Source organism: Cylas formicarius, unplaced genomic scaffold (assembly GCF_029955315.1).
Source record: "Cylas formicarius isolate icCylForm1 unplaced genomic scaffold, icCylForm1.1 PGA_scaffold_9__14_contigs__length_23061073, whole genome shotgun sequence".
NCBI classification, from domain to species: domain Eukaryota; kingdom Metazoa; phylum Arthropoda; class Insecta; order Coleoptera; family Brentidae; genus Cylas; species Cylas formicarius.
The window spans coordinates 12,298,352-12,319,338 of record NW_026844365.1 but is presented as its reverse complement, the minus strand read 5'-3'; the positions used below and the strand labels follow the sequence as shown (position 1 = coordinate 12,319,338).

Below are 20,987 nucleotides of genomic sequence, written 5' to 3'. Positions count from 1 at the left end.
ATTTGTTTCGAAAGACCACACCCTTCGCACCTGACGCGTTACGGATTTACTTTTTTCGCGGTTGAGATGGATGGCCGCGTAACATTTTAATAAACAATCAAAGTTCAATTAAAATAGCGAATTTATTGGTCGGGCGTTTTTTACAAAACAACAAAACGCGAAGGTCATATATTTGTCGAAACATAACTTACCTTTCTCTCTCTCTCTCGCTCGCTCTCTTCTGAAGAACAAATCACGTCTATTCAGTATTCTTCTCGGATCTGAAACAAAATGAAATTAGATTAATCAAATTTGTTCGTTGAGCCCTCATGAGATTATTTTGGTGGATAATTCGACATATCCGACAATGATATTATATACTAAGGCAAAGAGACAGTTTAGATAATAAACATATGTCCCATAATGTCTATAAAAGGGATGCCAAAATGCATTTTTCTTTTTTTAAATTATTTTTCCATCGGTTTAAATTACCTACTTAAATAAATAAATAAATAAATATATAAATATATATATATATATATATATATATATATATATATATATATATATATATATATATATATATATATATATATACACTTTTGCTTCTAGTCAATAATATATTATATTAATAAAATTAAATATACAATTTTTTTTATAGATATGGAAAGCGATCTCAAATCAAATAAAAGAAAATCTAAAAATACCTCGAAATTTATTTATTGCTTCTATTTTTGCCCCCTTTTTTGTATTGCGTCGATAGCTTTAATTTTGGTCTCGTCAATCTTTTAATTAAAGCCACTATTTTACCTACATCTTGTTAAGTGGTTTTGCAAAATAATAGTTGCAAGAAGACGGACCAAATTGGATAAGATACAAATACCCAATCATAAATATTTGTAAACAATATTTAACTTCGAAATTTTATGTTTATTGCAATGTGGACATTATAATTCTTAATAATTTTGAAGAATTTTCTATAATTTTATATTGAGTAAATAAATAAGTTGAATGTTTTTCGTTTTTCTTCATTACTTGCTTTTGGTTTCATAAATAATAATAAAATGTAATGTTTATCCCGTTTTTTTTTAATTTTTAGCTGGCTGTAAATACATTTTATAACACTTTATTAAGATTAGAAATCTTTCATAGCATCAAATTTTGTCATATTTTCGAAAAAATCGCATTTTCCAGTAAAATATTGTTTATCCGTTGTTGCCTTCTATAACAAATAATACCTGTTTTTAAAATAAATGTCTACATTGCGCGGAAACTCTTGTTTTTTCTACATTATGAATTTTTAAAATCGATTCGATCAATTATGCAAACACTTCCATAATAATCTAAGACTACAGGCGCCAGAGAATGATAATTATTTATTAGGAAAGCGCGCACTGACAACGCCGAGTAATTTATTTAATTAAAAACAAACACGCGCGTTGTTTCTATCGCGAATTGCGACAAACAAACGCGCGGAAACGGACATTTTTACGCGAACTTAACGCGGCCAAGGACGATTCCCTGAGGCACTTCCGACTTAAGTTCACGTCGACTCTCCCCAAAGGTGATCCACCAATTATTTGAATATTTGGTGGTTGGATTGTGAAGAATTCTGAATAAAATATTATATAATGTTGTAATTAAAAAGTAAATCCTTATTTTCCGCCGAAATGTTTTACGTACCAAACTTTGTAAAGTTAACTAGACAAGAAGCTGCTAGCTACTAGTGAGCTTACATCAGAAATAGTGCAGGGCTTTGAAAATAACAAATTTGTTTATTCTCTCTTGTTTGATTTACAAAAAGCTTTTGATTGCGTAAATCCAGCTATATTGCTATTAAAATATTATAATTTTACTGATACAAGCATCAGCTTAATTGCATAATTTCTAAACAATCGTAAGCAATAGGTACAGTATGGCGGAACGAAGTCTCAGGTAAAATCAACCCTAATGGTGTTTCACAAGGCTCCACGCTTGGTCCAGTGCTATTCTTAATATACATAAACGATATAAGACTGATTGATATTGATCTTACTGTTCGCTGAAGATACTGTTGCGATATATAACGACTGCAATTTACTCAGTTTTAACCAGCAAAAAACACAGCAAATAATTTTTTTTATAGAAACCATGATTACGAAAATCCGGCCTCAGTAAAATACCTACGGTTTCATTTTGATCCACATCTAACATGGAAGGATCATGTAGACAAATTAGGTAATAGGATTACCGGCGATATATTTTTAATTAGATCACTGAAGGATCTTGTACCTCGGTCTGTGTTAATGCTAGCTTACCACTCTCTTTTTGTCTCTAAGTGTTCTTACGGTTTACTTATATGGGGCCATTCTGCTCATACATATCGTGTATTTTCTTTACAGAGGAGATTGCTGAGAGTATTGTCGGGAATAGGATATGCCGATGACGTAAGACCATATTTTATTGGCCTCCGTATTCTGACGTTGCCAAGTCATTTTATTTTATTGTGTCTTATTTACGTGAAGAAGAATGCTAATCTTTATACGACAAATACTAAAATCCAGGAACATAACACCCGTAGTACAACTGATATAAGATTGCCTTTTACAAGATTGGTTTCATAATTATTACTGTGCTGTCTTATATAATAAATTACCCAACAAATTAAGGGATTTAAGTTTGAATGTGTTACAGCGAACTTAAAAAAAAAATCAACTTGGAAGGGCTTTCTACAATATACAAGAATATCTCCAGTTTAATTTTGGAAATATGAATTTTGGGTAGATAAGTTAGTGTTTGTGGTGGGATTGGCATAGTGTTATTCAAATTTTGTAAACTTCGTTTTTATTAATTGGTTTGGTTAGTGTGTTTTATACTTTTGATTAGTTGTATTTGATTATTTATTAGTATTATAATATGTGATGCATAGACTGTGATATCTTTAGATACTTTATAGTTGACGTGTGAAAACAATTGTTTTATTGTAAATATCACGAAATAAATTTGAATTTGAATTTAAAAAAAAAGGATATTAAATAATTAAAACTAGATGCAGATAATTTTTCAAAACGTACTTTTAATGGTAAAATAATAGATTTTATAACCCGTATGTAAGGTACTGCATTCAAATTGTTTGCTACTGCGTCAATTGCGTCAAAAGTCTAGGAATCTGGTACTATTATTTCGTAAGAACTTAAATTTTGCTGTTTAACATAATAATAACAATATTGTTTAATAAAAATTGAGTGGTAAAATTTTATCGAAAAAGCAGTGCATCTAAACAAAACTTTTCTGTACCTCTGCTCCGACTGATTTTCATTTGTTAGCAAATTAGTCTAATAACACTAATTACAAATTTTGTGTATCCGTCTTATTCAAGAAAAAAAAATTAAAAATACAGTTTCTTTGAATGTGGGAGATAATTCATCAATGTTGAAATTAGAATAATTTCGGCCTTCCATTATTTTTCCATTGCATTAGCGCAATACTTAGAATAGAAGCTGATGTTGAATGCCAAACTATAGACTAGCTTTCGACTTTTTAAAACTATGGCAGTTTAGATGGATATTTTATTTGTATGTTATCGCAGATACAGAGTTCATTGCATTTTATTGTAGATCGGGTTTTGAAGTACCAGCTAAAAGGATTTAAGACCTTAAAATCATCGTGAGAAAATAAGGAATAACGAGGGTATAGCAGAAACGGGCACAAAACGGAAGGAACTAAAAATGATTTATAGAAGAATTATGTTATGTTACAAATCCTTCCAGCTATGGGCATGTGGTATAATTTTTATAAAGCAAAAATTGTTTTTGGAAGATGTCCATATATACTTATCAAATTACACAAATATATAACGCTTTGGAGCACTCCCGTCTCTGCATTGTAACTCTTATTTACTTAATAACAAGGTTTTTCATTGTAAAAATGGTATACGAATATTTTTTACAAAACTTCTGGAATCCTCTTGCTGACGTTTCGCCAATCATCCGTTGACTTCTTCAGAGCTTGACCGAAACTGGCTCGCATTTTACTGTCCCTGCTTATATATTGCTTGAGGGTGGCGAAGCTAAATGAGCGACATAAACTCAGATTTTTCATTGGTAGAAGAATTGATTACATGCAAGAATTTTAGTGTTATTGAATAAAATTTTATGTCCGGTTTCCTGATTGTGTTCGACAACAGCTGATGAGTTTAGTCGTAAGACTCTTTCGTGTTCTTTGAGATTAGTTGATATTTTTCGTTTCTCCAATGTATTCTTTGCCGCATATGCATGGAATGCTGTAGACTCCTGGCATCTCAAATGGAATTTTGTCTTTGACGGACCGAAATATTGAGAGATTTTTGAACAAATGGTAAATCTGGTTTTGACGCTATACCTCTTTAGAACTCTTAATATATGGTCAGTGATATTTTGAATATAAGGAAGGACCACAGTGTAGCCTCAGCCTCATTGCTATTGGAAAGTGTGGTGAAGTGTATTTTTTGATGGAACGCTTAATATATTTAATGTGGAAATTATTAGAGAGAAGAGCATAAGTAAGGTGTTTTAATTCTGTGTTCAGTGACTCGGGTTGAGATAGTCTTACGACTCTGTAGACAAGAGAATTGAGTACTGATGATTTGGGCCGGATGATGATGTGACCATGCATTAAGGTATCGGTCTGTGTGCCTAGGTTTTCTGTAAACACAATGACCCAATGTTAGGTTTGAGAAAATCTACTAGGGTTTCTTGACCATTAGGCCAAATAACAAATGTATCATCGACGTAGTGTTGCCATAATTTTGGTTTTAGATGAAAGGTGTCGAGATCTTTTTCACAAAGACTTTCATAAATATATTCGCTATGATCGGTGATAGTAGAGAGCCAATAGCTGTTTCCGACGTTTGTTTAAAAATTTTATATACGAATATTAATTGGCCAAGAAAAATTATTGTGGAACGAAGCAAAAACAATTGAGCACTACAGAAATAGCGCCTACTATTAACAGTCGTTTGATATTTTTTATTAATCTTATAAACCATGTAATTAAGTTATTAACACAAAAGTAATTTTAATTTGCTCAATTTCTAAGAAACGGAAAAAAATCAGATGGAAAAAATCTATAAGAAAAACTGTTACAGGAATTCATTTTTTTTTTAACTTTTGGGAATTTTATTTACCTCACAGTAAGCCAAAATATGGTGACGCCTCTGTTGCGCTCGATTGCTTTTTTGCGCCATGTTTCGCTATTTTACAATGGAAAACATTTTTTTTTTCAATATTTCAGATTTCCTCATCTTTTTTAAAGAGGAAACGTTATATAAAGAAACTTTTTTTAAAATTCCTAAATATGAAAAAAATATAAAAATCAGATGTTTTATTGCGTCTCCAAAATGCTATTTGGTTAATTATTGGTTATTAATCATTATTAATTTTTTTCCTTTTATGGTTTTCATACTTATATGAAAGTTAGACGTCCCTATTAATATTTTGTAAAATCTTTTTGCTACTCACTTCTGTAAAATAGCTAATTACACCGATCTAGCGTGCGGAAAGTGTCATTTTACCAAAGCAGTTTCGTTTCCCACGGATTCGAGCCATTTCGGACATTTCCGGGATTTTACCGCACGGGTTTGGGAGCAATCGGATGTTTTCGGAGATATTTCCCGCGCTTGGAATTTGCTTTGAATGCGACAGTACTGGAAAAGATGTAGAATGTAACACGTTTGGTAAATTTTCGCAGCATATTGTATTTTAGGTCGGTTGATAGACATTTTCTATAGTTTTCAACTTTTTGTGGACTCTTTGATCATATTCCGTAGTTCCCTAACACGTTAAAAGCGTGTAAAAACTTACATTCGACTCGCCAAACGCATTGCATGTAGTATTTAAGCGCCGATTGGCCTTGCGTTCACATTTACGTACATAAACGACCCACACGATTTTTAAATCGTTCGTTGGGCATAATCTGTTTGAGTCATCGACGATTACGCCTTGAAATTCTAACTCTAAATACGGCTGGTGTTGCCCAACGACACTTTTTCATCCGAAATACGATTTGGAATTATTTTTTCCTGCCTTAAACGGCAGAGATTAGAGGAGATCAACCGGACCATAACGGACGGGATTTTTTTTTCGTCGTTATTGCCAATATATATTCATCTAGCGATCTGACATTGTCGCGCACCGCAACGGGATATTAAATAGTTTATCTGGATTACTTGGTTGTCGTGTTACGCCACAGATGCAAAGTGCAAATCTGAAATCAATTCAAAATTTTTTAAATTTTTAAATTTAATGTTGGAGGGGTTAAGACTAATGTAAAAAAGTATGATTTTAACAAAGAAGTTTGGTTGACTATATTCCTCAACTCAGCTAAGTTTCTATATATGTATTTAGTATTCCGTAAACATTCAGTTTTTGTTTATGTCACTTTTTGACCAAAATGGAAAAAAAATGCTAGAGTGTCTGCAAATTCTATAAATAATTAATATTTTTCTCTCGAACCCTCTCTCTTGTTTTCTACAGAAACTCATAAAAAAAAAATTAGAAACTTTACACAGACGCCCAAAATTTACTAAAACTTTTTTTTATCAAAGTATACATTACCTTATAGTTTTTATTATTCATGTTTATAACATCGTTTATAGATATTTTCTCACATTTAAGATAAGAAAGAGCTTTGTGTGCCGTAGCAACGGTATCTCAGAAATTATTGCGTGGAAACTTTTGAAATTATGGGTGACGTTTAAACGTAAAACGTAAACGTCGAAAACTCTGATATACCAAATTTCAAGAAACTTGTTGGCAATTCCTCTCTGAAATATTTAACTGTTGCAGAATTTTTGACTATATTTCGTTCCTTAATGCAAGAGACTAATAAAATCTTTCAAAATATTAAATTGTTACTGAATGTATCATCCGCTTTTAATTCAAAACATTTTAAAGAGAACACAAATTTAAAAAACAATTTCGATCACTTTAATAAATTCGAACGGGATGCGTCACGTGTAATATTAATCTCAAGATGGCCGGGATCGCGACACGATTCTTTGCTGCGACTCCGAGTTATTATTAATATATGTATATCGTACGCAATGGCGGCGCAAATCGGCATGGCATTTTGTTGTGAAAGGTCCGCGATAAAAAATAGGATTTTCAAGCGTATATTGACGTTTATAAGTCGAGTTATAATAGCAAGCACGAATAATCGTGCGAGAAATAAAATATCGCGAACGTTGGCGGAGATACCGATATTTCTTTATACTTAATTGATTTTGCTATTTCGTTTAAGGTCGAATTATTTACAAGCTGATGCGCTTTAAAACCGATACGTTCCAACCTTAAATCCAACCTTAAATCCGTTTTCTATCAATCACCTATCTTTACTGAAATTTCCTCACGACATCGTTGGTGTTTTATGGTTTGTGGGTGTTTCAAGTTAACTTGAAATTTACAGAGTTTGAAAGACACTGACGTCGAAGTGTGCCGAATACTGACGTCTAGCGTAGAAATCAGGAAATTTAAATATAACTCTAAATTATGCCCTACAGATAGCATGATCAAGCAAGCGGAAATTTAAAGATACATAACACAAAGCGGAACGGAAGCCATAGGTGTAAGAACAGTGGACTTTAATGAAAACAAAAAAACAATAAACTCCGGTTTACAAATGAAACAAATAATCTGGCAAAAGAAATTGATAAACCACTTCGGAAATACATACCAAGACCTCGAAGCACAAAAAGAGCTATCATACCCAAATAATATCAACACCGATTACGAAAATTAGATGTACAATTAGCTATGAGACAGCTATAACCGATAACATTCCGAATGAGTTACTAAAATTATTGGGGTGGTGGGGGGGGGGGGGGAAATTAGTAAAAGCCTGTATGGTCTGTTCATAGATATAAGGAAGTGACCAATTGCTTTTGAATGGGATTTTCCGAGGGTGGTCATTAATATACAATGCAACAAGATTATTACCTAAATTTTCATAATTTAAATTCAGGTAAAATTGTGGTCCGTAATAGAAAATAATTTTATACCTACCTGTGTTTAATATTCTTTGGTTTGGTATACTGCCTAGTTTGTTTATCAGTAATCATTGTTATTTCGTGTGTTGAATCGTGTCCGAATTATGCGAAATATGTGCGAGTCTAGTGTATCTCAGGAGATGCTCCCGCCCAAATGTGGAAAACACTATTCTATTGAGACTAAGGAAATTATAAACAATGTTTATTTGACTCTTATTGAACGTGGTGCCCGCACCAGAAGAAACGACCACATTGATGAAAATTCCAACATCAACTGTATAGATAATTGAGAATAATGCCATTACAGCCAGGAAAAAAAGAACCGATGCTGACATTTTCTCGAGTGTAGAGGAAAGTGATCAAGATATAACACGGCGTAAAATTCACCAACTATACGAGGAACAAAGCGTGCCTACATTAGATATATTAATTAGGAAGCTGAAAAAGATGAAACCGGTGTTAAATGTGGCAGAACTACCTTATTTTGTGTGTATTCAACACATGGGTTTTAGATTGAAAAAAATTGACAAAAGGCAAGTTTTAATGGCATCTTTTAGAATTCGGAAATGGCGACTGGAATATCTAAAAAAAATTAGGACTTACAGAGAACAACAAAGGCCAATTATTTAATTGGATGAAACCTGGTTCGACACTTACGATACCCCGGAAAAAGGTTTCGTTGAATCAACTGATAAGTGTAAAACAAATAAAAAAATAAATACATACATAAAAAAATAAATATTGTTTAGTATCTTTCCTAACAAAACCCCAAATAATTAAATTCTAAGCGAAGTACGGACCTGTTCGGCCATATTTCATTCTTACAGCTTGCCCGGGTCTTTCCTTAATTCGTATCAGTTAGTCACTTTCTTATATCTATGAACGGACTTTACCAAATCATAATTCCCAGCACAGATCCCGTCTGAGTGAAAAACAAGCATAACCATTCCGGTATTCCAGAAAGGGTCAAGAAAGGATCCTAATAAATATAGAGGAATAACCCTATTCTACTCTCCAATGAAGCTATTTACAAAGATTTTAATGCACGAAATTACGATTATAGAGGCTTCTGAGGAGTAACAAGGTTTTAGAAAAAAACTAATTGAGAAGCCAATAGAATTTCATAAACCCATGTTTGTCTGCTTTGTGGATTTGACGAAGCCATTCGATAGAATAAATCTTCAAGACGTGATTGACATTCTAGTTGAAAAAACTCCAAATATATAGGACTAATGAGAGAACTAAATGTTAGCAGTAAAACATGGATTAAGATAGAATACGGTTTCACCCAAGAACGTTTAATAAGGAGCGGTATCAGACAAGTTGACAGCTTAAGCCCTACCCTCGTTAACATCGTGATGGATAAAATAATCAGTAATGTAAAACTAATGAATGGCGGTTATCGAATGCTACGCGGACGATCCAGTTCTTGTACCGCAGAATAAAGATGACCTGCAACGACTACTACATAAACTCGAGAAAACTGCAAACAGATATAACATGATCATCTCCACTGAAAAGACAAAAACTATGGTGATTAGCAAAGAACCGATCCGGTGCAAGTTAGTTGTGAACGAGATCATTGAACAGGTCATGGCATTCATTTACTTACAGGCCCGCATATCTAGCTCCAGAGATGGGATAGAAGAAGTTCGAGCACAAGTTAATAAAGCGAAATTCTACGCAAGATATGATGGTTTATTATTGACCGGGTCACCTGATCATGTGAAAAATTGTAAATGAAACTCTTTTATGCCAATGGGAAATAGCATTTAATGTAACGAACTATTAATTTTTTGGGAAAGTCTAGTTTTTTCAAATAACACCTCAGTGGGAACAAAAACTTTTTAAAATCGGTACTTTCCTTGCAACATTTTTCAAAATCCGTTAAAAAATAACCTCACAGGAAGGAAAAAATCCATTGCATTCATCATGATCGAAAATTCTGACAGTTTGTACATTTTTATCTGATTATCGATTTTGTCGTGTTGGCGATTTGGATTTTCATGGAAAACAATAATCAATTTATAAATGTAGAAGAAGTTGATATGTTTCTGATATACGGGGAATTCAGAAAAAAGTTTCGAAAGGCCTGTGCATTGTTTACGCGCTATCCGGGACGTCGCGTTCCTGCACATTCTGGAAGCTGGAATTGAAAATGAGAAGTCCATGAACATGACAATTTTAAAGTGAAGAAATTGAAATCAATGTTGTGGGATACGTCAACGTAAATCCAGCTGCGTCGAGAAGTGGCATTAGAATTAGACATCTCAAGAGAATCTGTGTAACCTTCCTCAATATCTTTATGAAGCTGACTTTGTAAAGAAGACTTTGTTCACTGATTTCACTGATTCACGACTCTCAAATAATAATAAATAAACAAAGGATTATTCGTCTTGGACAGTTTCAAGAACGGTTCGGAATTCATGTTTGGATTTCTATCACTCACCAGGCGAATTATTGGACCTGTTTGAACCGCAGAAATGAGAATACTGAAGAATATAAAAAGAGTCACTCTAAGAGATCGGATGCCCAAGGAATCGATTGGAACAGAGCTAGAAATAGAAGATATCGTAAGATGGATTAGGTCAAGGAGACGCTATTGGAGAGACCGTGTGACAGGATGAGGCCAGTAAGATTAGCAAAGTGGGCAAGCACACAAAGTTCCGGCACAAGACGACTACCAGGCGAACCCCAACAACGATGGCGAGATAGCTGGATGTCTCTCTCACAAGAGGCGCTATCAGCTAGATTATAGAAGATATAGCCCTAGTTAAAGAAGAAGAAGAAGAAGAGGCATAAGATTAATTGGCTCTTCTTGTTCTTGAAGAAAACCAAAATATTTATCAAATTTGATATTTTTGTGATCATAAAAAGTGATTGTTGATTTCGTTAGAGCGACTTCAAATAGGTCATATACTTAAAACTGTTAGTCTCGTCAAATCAATTAAATACAATTTCCGACTCCTTAGTATTCGATGGTTCTCTTCCCACTTACATAGCTTACTCTAGGAAAATTTAATATTCAGCAAAGAAAACGCAAACATAATTGGCCAAGATGACAATCAAATTTACAGCAGGCTTACATTCAGGTATATTTTTTATAGTAGTCTACGATTTGAAAGTGACTTAGCCTCTTCAACACAAAAGTCATTTTATTAAACTACTCTCTTAAATATGTGTTAAACACTGCTATTAGCTTAAAACCGACCAATTCTGTAATAACATCGAATATTTCATATTGTAAGTCTACTGGCTTGCCTTACGTCGAAAAGACAAAACCAGGCTTTAACGTTTTTCAGAATTATTATATTGTTCGTAAGTTTCGTCATATATCTGGGAACCTTGAGGAATCATTACTGGCTCACTTTATACGAATGGTCTAAATCGCAGCTCTTATTTTATTACTTATTAAAAATTAATCACTATCCAGAGGGCAATATATTTACTTCTTGTATTTATATTTATAAACTTACTCGCAGCTCAGATATTGAAAATAGCGTTATCTTTCTATTTAGAAATTTTCTTTGTAAATTTGTCATACGGTTTTGTTAAATTTCATTTTATATATTTGTTTATGATGTTTTTGCAAGCTATTCTAGCCAATTAACTAGTTATTATTATCAATTATTATGGTGCCAAAACGTATAGACTGAAAGTAGATATAAAATTAAGTAGTCACCGTTCCTCGCAGGAACAAAGAAGATGTTCACCAAACCTCATCTCGGCGTTCTAAGGATTCGAAACGGTCAAAGTTCATAGCGAGCTTTTTTTCCATCCCAAACCCGTAAAAGGTCGAAATTTCTTCATGGAGTGGCGAACACGAATAATTTAATTTTTTTAATTTTATAACATTCTATTTCGAAAAGACGAGAGGGTTAAGGTCGTAATGATTCATCATGCCGCGTCGTTATGCGCTACAAGACGTTGTCAGACGCCCCGCGGCTCGTCGGCACTGTAAAAGTAAAATCCTGCTTCCATCACGATTTTGAAGGTGAATTTTCCTGGTTGTTGTTTTGGCTCTTGCGGTTTCGGTTCACTCGGTTCGATAGTAGAGTTCTCCCAACGATATACCGTTTTTACAACTTTTATGGTTTTGATTTCGGAATGAGTTTAACACACGCCGATGTTAGCAGACAAGAACTGTGCCGTGCGGACTGTTGTATTTTAAGAGTAAGGAAATTTTCTTTGATTAAACTGTTACATTAATTCATATTAGAGCGCTTTTTAAAAATTAGCCTAAAGCAAAGATACTTTGCGTGAGTTCGTACGAAGAATTGATTTTTACTACAAAATCATCAATAAGAGACAAATTTTGATGGAATCAAGAAGAATTTCGGATTCCCCATCATGTATTTAGATAGACCTGGTTTGATAGCCACTATAACGTCAAGAAAGAATGGACTGATGGTACCAGCAGGAAATGTTCTACATGCGGGCTCTGAAGCTGGTTGAGTAGATAACGCTTTGTTGCATTCTGCAAAAGATGTCAAGGAAGCAAGGGTTGACAGTATTGTCGTGATGGACAACGGCAGCTACAAGTGGAAAAAATACCGAATTCATCGTCGACTGAAGAAGTCATTCAAAATTTTTTGCTTGAAAATGATATGTATTTTGAAAATTCTTACAAAAAAAGCAGTTACTAAACGTTTTTAAGACGTCTGATAAGAAGAAGTTGACCATGGAGCAGGGATTCAAAGTTGTCTGTTTTCCACCATATCACTGCAATTTTAATCCGATATAACTGATATGGGGACAGCTGAAACCCAGTTTAAGGAGAAACAACACCCCGCCTAAATTTAGTTCTGGGGCAATAGAATTAATTAGAAGTGACGTAGAAAAAATATCTTCTTCTGGTTGGAAAAAATGTCATCGAAGAAGAAAATGTTTACAGAAGTCGACTAGTGCAGGAATTAATTATTAATGTGGGGGACAAATCCAGTGATGATAGTGATTATTTTGATGTAGAATAACTTTTTTATTTACTAATTCAATGAATAAATTGAAAACAATAATTAAAAACTATGAATATAAGTACCCATTAGGATTCCAATGCAAATATTTTCAAAATGGTTCGAGTAATCGATAAACCGCAAGAGACTTTTTTTTGTAGAGCATTAAATTTCCTAAAAGATTAATTAAAAACGTTTCACCATAATTATTTTTCGGTCAGTAACAACATTCAGAACAAAAAGTTATTTTTTTTTTTAATTCTTCGATCTTTGTCCTCGAATATCTTTAAAATGGTACGATTTATCGAAAAAGTATAAGAGACCATTCTTGTAGAGCATTCAATTTCCTATAAAAATTGGTTATAAGATATGATTATTTATATTGAGAATAAATCAAAAATGCAAAACTGTAATAAGGATAATCTTCCCATTAATATTAAGAGCTCATATGTGGAAAGTAATGGGTGTTTTTTTTTTTCGATGTATAGAACCTTAAGATGGCATTACTGTTCAAGATGGCGACCGATTTCACAGCTGTCAAGTGATTTATTCTCAGTTTGGTTTGGCAATCCATCATGGATAGACTCACGCCTGAACAACACTTGCAAATAGTGCAATTTATTTCGAAAATAATGGTTCTCTGCGGAATACGTATCGCGCACTACGTCCATTTTATCGTCGACAAAATCGTCCATCAGAGCAGTTAATTCGATTAACCATGGAACGTTTTCGCACCACGTTTACTCTTATTGATAACTCGCATCCTCAGAGACGCCGTACGGTGCGGACAGAAGAAGCTATTGCTGCTGTAGAGCGTTGCATTGAGGAAGACCCGAATGAGTCCAACCGCCATCGATCACAGGAATTGGATCTGTGTCCATCCACTTTACGGAAGATTTTGCGGAAGGATCTTGGTTTACCTGCTTACAAAATCCAACTCGAGCAAGAATTGAAACCAAACGATCATCAAGTAAGGCGTAGATTCATCGAATGGGCCCAAAACGAGACTGCCGTTGTTCCCGATTTTCATAAGCGAATTTTGTTTAGCGATGAAGGGCACTCCTGGTTGAATGGCTACGTCAACATACAAAACTGATGCATTTGGAGCGAAGCTAATCATCAAGTGTATGCCGAAACACCGTTACATCCAGAAAAACTGACTGTTTGGTGCGCTTTATGGGCTGGAATCATTGGTCCGTACTTCTTCAAAAACGATGATGGCCAGAACGTTACAGTTAATGGTGATCGGTATAGAGCTATGATTACTAACTCTTTCCTTCCTGAATTGAATGACCATGATGTCCAGGAGATGTGGTTTCAACAAGACGGCGCAACATGTCACACAGCTCGTGCCACAATCGATTTATTGAAAGACACGTTTGGTGACCGCCTAGTTTCACGTTTTGGACCTGTGAATTGGCCTCCAAGATCTTGTGATTTAACACCGCTAGACTATTTTCTGTGGAGCTGTGTAAAATCATTGGTCTATGCGGGTAAGCCACAAACGCTAGATCATTTCGAAGACAACATTCCCCGTGTTATTGCCGATATACGGCCACAAATGCTGGAAAAAGTCATTGAAAATTGGACGTCCAGATTGGACTCATCCGCGCCAGCCGTGGCGGTCATATGCCAGAAACCATATTTAAAATGTAATGCCACAAGATTATCTTTCGGATAAATAAAATTCATATCAATCGAATAATCCATCGTTGTTTTATTGCAAATTAAAGTTCTATACATCGAAAAAAAAACACCCCTTACTTTCTAGACGTAACTACCAACTAGTTTTTGTGTGTCAGATCAACAACAAAAATCGTTTTTTTTTACCCACCCTAGCGGACCTGGATTTTATTATTAGTTGTTGCATGTTATACTATTTTCTACTCCCTACTCTAAAATACGCATTTGTGTATGATTTAAGTTTGCGGAAAGCGTCATTTTTAACGCGTCAGAATTGGTTGTGCACAATAGCAAGTCACGCCATGGTATTTTGACGTTTGTCACATCATTCGGTGAATGTATGTTTTACAAAAATTTACCCAAAAACTCACGGCCTCAGTATAGTTGATAAACTTCTTCAAGTCACTCGTTTATTAAGCCGAATGAAACTCGCGACTAAAACGGCGTTTCTCACACTTGTTGCATAGTATACTATTATCGCCGGTTTCACGAAAAGTTTAACCGACTGTCGCCATGCTAAAATTAGAAAAATAAATATGTTTAGGTGCCCCAAGTAACCGACACATTAAATAAAATGAACATCGCTGCAATAGCGAAAATCTATTTACAGTCTAAATAATTAAAATCGTCATTATAGTAAACGTCCATGAAAAATCGCCATTAAACGCGGGGAACTCGTGTAGTTGGAATTTTTTGGCTCGCGATTCGAAAGAAATTACGACGAAACGTCGTCTCGGCTATACCGGACGCCACATTTAAAACCGACAATAACATTTTGCTGGTGGAAAACAAAAACACGCGTCCGTACCCCATAAACTGAACATTTTTCGAGAAAAGTGCCCGGGCACATACGCAAGGCCGGGGCTAATTATATTCCGCGCACTAAAAGTTTCAGCGGGTCCGATAAATTTATAATTTACGGACCTTGGGAAATCAAAATTCTCGGAATTATTTCTTTCTGTTTTGCGGACAAGAGCATTTCTATTTATATTTATTTATGAGCTCAGAATGGTTGCAGGAAACGTTAATATAGAAAGACGATGTTTCCTGTAAAGCTGATTGAATACGACGTTAAGGCCAGACGTCAGACCCGCCCTTTTCGGTTCGGAGGGGGATGAAACACACAATACCTTTTTGTTTGACATAGTATACAAGAAAGGGATAATTAGATTCATTTTAATTTTTTTTCTGCTAAAAGCCATCCTACAGTAATGAATTACTAAATTAAATTTTGTTGAACCCTCACCCCTCGATTTTAACATAAAAAATATCTTTAGAAGAACAATTCTGACGAAATGTAGACTCAAGCAAGAAAACTGTGAAAGTTAAGTTTAAGTTATTATTACCAACTTTACATAAATTTAAATGGGGAGGGCACTACTCCTTCCAGTGCGTATCCACTAATGGATGTTTGCGATCACATTTTCCATTGCTTCTCTATCCCTTGCGGTGTGTATTAGCGACTGTACATCACTGTCCACTGTCTGATATTTCGTAGCCAAGACATTTTTTTCTTCTGATCCCTGTTCGGCCTTCGATCAGCAGATGCAAAAATTGGTGTTTCGCATTATATGTCCCATATATGCCTTTTACTTTTCCTAATCAATTCGAACAGTTCACGTTAGTTGTTGACACGTCTTAAAACCTCTTCGTTTGTTAGTTTAGCCGTCCAAGGTATTTTTACGAATCTGCGGTGCACTCACAATTTATTGATTGTATTCGCCTTTAGTGTCCAACCTTCTAAACCATAAAGAAGCACTCACTAATCCGAGTCTTAGGTTAGGGTCAAAATCGAAACCATTCGAAAGCTCCAGAATATCAGTCGAACTTGTTAAATGCGATTTTTTATTTCCTTGTCTGATGTACATTCTTCCCTAAGCCAGATGCCAAGGTACCTATCTAGTCTTTCTATGGAGTTTGCGTTAAATGCTAATATTTAGGTTTCTAGAGATAATCATAAACTTTGTTTTTTGAGTGTTGATATTCAGGTCCATTGATTTGCTCTGTTCTTGTATCTTGTTGACTAGTTGGTGTAGGTCGTGATGTTATCAGCAATTAAGAACGTATCGTCAGTATAGCGGATATTGTTCATCCACACTCCATTAATTTTGTCTCCCATCTCCGCGTCTTCCAAAGCCTCCCGAAAAATCGCCTCCGAATACAAGTTGAACAGGTGCGGAGACAGCACACATCCCTGCCGCACTCTCCTTCTAATCTGTATGGTGTTGGACATATTGTTATAATAATAATATAGGTTTTCAATGCATCTGATGTCGTTTTGGTCTATATCAAGCTGCATTAATTTGTAATCTATTAAACATACACACACATAGATATATATCCTTTCTCTGATCATAGCAGTTTTGGACGAGTACTGATGTTGCTACTATGGCTTCCACCCCACCCCTGTCTGAACCCAAATTGCGAGTCCATTATGACCCTTTCACATTTCCTGTAAATTTTTGGTGTATGATTTAAAAAAACATTTTTAAAGTGTGGATCATCAAGCCAATAAGTCTGTGATATTCACATTTTCTTGGTACAAAAGTAGAGCACAACCACCGCTTGGGGTAGCGACCTGTCTCATAAATAGTGTTCAATATTTTATGTAGTGTTGTGATGCCTCTTTCATCTAGGAGTTGAAGTATTTTTGAAGGGACTTCGTCTGGGGCTTTGTTATTTTTTGAGTTACGTATGGCACCTCAATCTCGTCCTTAGTGATCGATGTGCCGGGTAGAGAGTTGTTGGTACTAGTTGGGGGTCTGTCGTCGTCGAAAAATTCTTTAATATACTTTTCCTAAACATTGTTGGTTTTACTTTGTTGTCGAGTACTATCTGATTATTATTAATTACTTTTATAGTTTATTTACTGTTATGGTTGGTTTCGTATTCCTATTTATACCAGCAGTCTGCTTTAGTTTTCTGTGCAGATTAAAAGCGTCGTGTTGATTTTGCAGCTGTTCTAATGAATATCCTTGTACTTGTTGCTGTCTGTTTTGTTCTTGTGCTTTCGATGTTCATCAATTAACAACAATATTTCATCTGTCATCCATTTTTTTTTGTTCTTTGTCTTATATCCGAATCTGTTTTGCATTGAGTTTATTGCAATATCCATTACCTTTGTTCACGATTGTGTCGGTTCTACTGCAATGCTCGATTTTATTGTTTGTATTTGCGTATTTATCTCGTTAGACATTTCATATTTTATTATTGGGTTCCTCAATTTTTCTAGTGCCACCTGAAAATGAGTTCCTTTCTCCAACACCATATAATCCAACTAACTCCTTAAATTTATCCTTTTCGATTTTGGCATTGAAGTCACCCATATCATGTTTTTCAGTCAATTTTAACAGGCCCCTACACAGATGACATATTTTTAGTAATACGTGGGGGTGATGTAACCAATAAAAAATTCTATCCAGAGTAAGGGAGCAGAGCAACTTCCTCTAAACTTCATTGCAGGCATTATTTAGTGTACCACATTTTTTTTAATACGTCAATAGCGGGCGTACGGAATTTCACATGTGTATTTTGGCAGACATTAATGGTACGCCACTGGCTTCTCTTAAAATAAAAATTATTTTTGCATTCTGGCATCATTTCGACAGAAATTTAATATCTAAATTATTTTCAATACGATGTACGGTTTTTGTTTAAAAAAATAGAAACCTCTTCGCAGAGTCATAGCAATATCGTAAATATGACAGCATGTAGAGAGTTATTATCATTTTTATTTCTTACTGAAGTAATTGTCTATCTGTTTTATTAAAATAATTCAAAAAATCGAAGTACGAATACGAAATACATAAACTATGAGATGTATTTTTGAAATCCTTATAATTATTTCTTATCATTGTTAAAAAAATCTTAAAAATCTAAAAAGTCTAGTTAACACTATAGAAGAGCTTAATATTTAATCAGAAACACTGAAAGTGGAGGGCACTAGTTTCTATGTTCTACTTTTTTTTCAAAAAGGTTGTTATTAGGAGACAATTTTGTTAAAAATTATTAATAGTAGGTAGCGTTTTAAAAAAAATAAGATTTGTTTATTACTTATCTTGTTGTTAGGATGTAACATTATTTAATTAAAACTGTAAAAGTAAAAAGAAACCTTCAAATTTTTTTTTTGAAAGACACTAGTTGGTAACTAAAAACTAGATATTTCGTTTTAGATAGACATTTTATTTTTCACAAAAAAAAAGTTCTCGATTTAACCAGAGCAGTGGCGACCTAATTAACCAAACCAAAATATGATTTACTTAAAAAATGACATTTGCATCTCTTTTGTTTTACTCCGTCGTACGGTTTTCACTTGAAAAAAAAAAACTAATGACTCAGCATGCTGTCATATCAACGACATTGTTATGACTCGAAAACCGTACATCGGATTGAAAAAAATTAAAAAATCAAATTTCTTTAGGAATGATTGGAGATTGAAAGAATACTATTTATTTTAAGAAAAATCAGTGGCGTACCACCGTCTGCTAAAATAGACAGGTGAATAATGCCTGTTGATACACAGTACATGTTTGCCAAATTTCCTTAAAATATCTAAAGTGATATTACAGATATCAAAAAAATATTTTTATTTTTTTTAAACTTGACTCCTCTATATCTCAGAACATATGTGCATATGAAGTTTTCTATTTAAAATTGACCCAAATATCGCCCCCATAATTAGAAAACACCCTGTGTAAGATGATCATCTTCTGGGTAAAATTGATGGATGAACGGGAGGTAGTATTGCAACTTGTTGCTCTCGGTGCTTACACTGTAAGTAAAATGAGGTCAGACATGTTATGTTGAGGACTCTAGTTTAAACTTTTTTTTTTTCAAGAATTTGCTTAGTGCTATTGAGTTTCATTGCCTTTATGCCTTGCTTTACTCCTTTATCTCCAATTGAGTGAATTTGAAGTAGGATATTAGGTCGATGAGAAGCTGGGCTTGAGCAACGTGGTGCTACACATCGTCGCTATACACGTGATAGGTTCACTAAAGTTGTAAGACTACCGCTGCAGTTAAGAAACTTTCTCCGTGCAACGCACTTTTGGCCAATGTATCCCAACTTCCTTCCCAAAATATAAATTATATAAAAAATATATCCCCTCACACATCTTTCACAATGTTGTACAAACTCTGAACTAAGTAGAAGTAGAAGCAGTTTATTGATTATTTTTTTAAAGAAATGTAAAAGCATGTACGCAAAAAAACAAGAAAATAAATACAATGTAAGAAAAGGGTGACAGACGCAATCTATAGAAAAAAAATAATCCACCAACGGACACACAAACTATAAGCAGCAGTTGTGTTGTTATAAAAAAATCAATTCAACATAGCCATTTGCTATACTCATTTAATCTAATTTTATGTTATAACCACGTTTTTTTTTATGAAGAAGATAAGCTTCCTTTACTAATTTGAATTTCAATTAAAGTGAAATATACGAAAACTAGTGTTGGGGCTGGTCAATTGGCCGTGAAGCTTAAAGATGAAGAAGAAGAAGCAGTACTTTGATCTCCAAGGGGTAACGGGTAAGATATTTTTGAGTGAAATGAAGCGAAATAGTACGATGTTGACGTATCGAATTTAGGAAAGCTCCGTAATTTGCGATTACAAAAATAACTGCCACCATGAACTGAAAAAAACACCCCTGTCAATTGCCTGACTCAATAAAACAAAACAAAACGGCATCTTGAAAAATCCATAGCGGCAATTAGCTACGCGACAAAAAACCGACGCGACCGCGTGTACATATACAACGATTTGTTTATTACAAAGCGATAAACGTTTTAATGGCGGCCATTGTTACGCCGTAATAAATGAAGTGGTTTATTGGCAATGCCATAATTGTTTTCTGGCAAATCGATCGATCCGCTCGATGATGTTGAACGGACTTTGGAGCCGGTCATGAATAAATTTCGAATGTATCGCCCAGATGAATTCGAAATTAATGAGTTGCGTGTGGTGCCGTATTGTTTGTAGGGGAGCGGGACGATATTTTTGAGGTGCTGTCTAATTGTTTGCCGTGAGAGTTAGAGGTTTGGACCCAAACATAATAAGAGCAAAATTAGCAAAGAAAAATCTAAACAACGAACAAACGAATCAAAAAGATTGTATAACAGGAATGTTATTTTATCGTATTGTAATATATTATGTTTAATTTTATTAGCTAAAGAAGGGAAAAATTAAATTGACTTCGTCTTGCTTTTCAATAAATAAAACATAAAATATACTGTTTTAAAAATGAAATTATTAGCATATGTAATCGTCGCGAAGGAAGCCAACCAAGATTAACCAAAGCATATTTCACTTTTAAGTAATTTTTGTTATTGTAGAAAATTGCATAGAACAAGTTTTGTTTTTTTTTTTGT

General features: G+C 34.3%; 1 long non-coding RNA gene across 1 annotated transcript in view; it reads right to left on the bottom strand.

The window, feature by feature from the left end:
• Positions 1 to 210: 210 nt before the first annotated feature.
• Positions 211 to 20,987, bottom strand: part of LOC132706982 (uncharacterized) — a 152,730-nt gene continuing 131,953 nt past the window's right edge. Inside the window, exon 3 of the long non-coding RNA XR_009619676.1 lies at positions 211 to 260. This is a non-coding gene — a long non-coding RNA (uncharacterized LOC132706982). The remainder of the gene's footprint in view (positions 261 to 20,987) is intronic.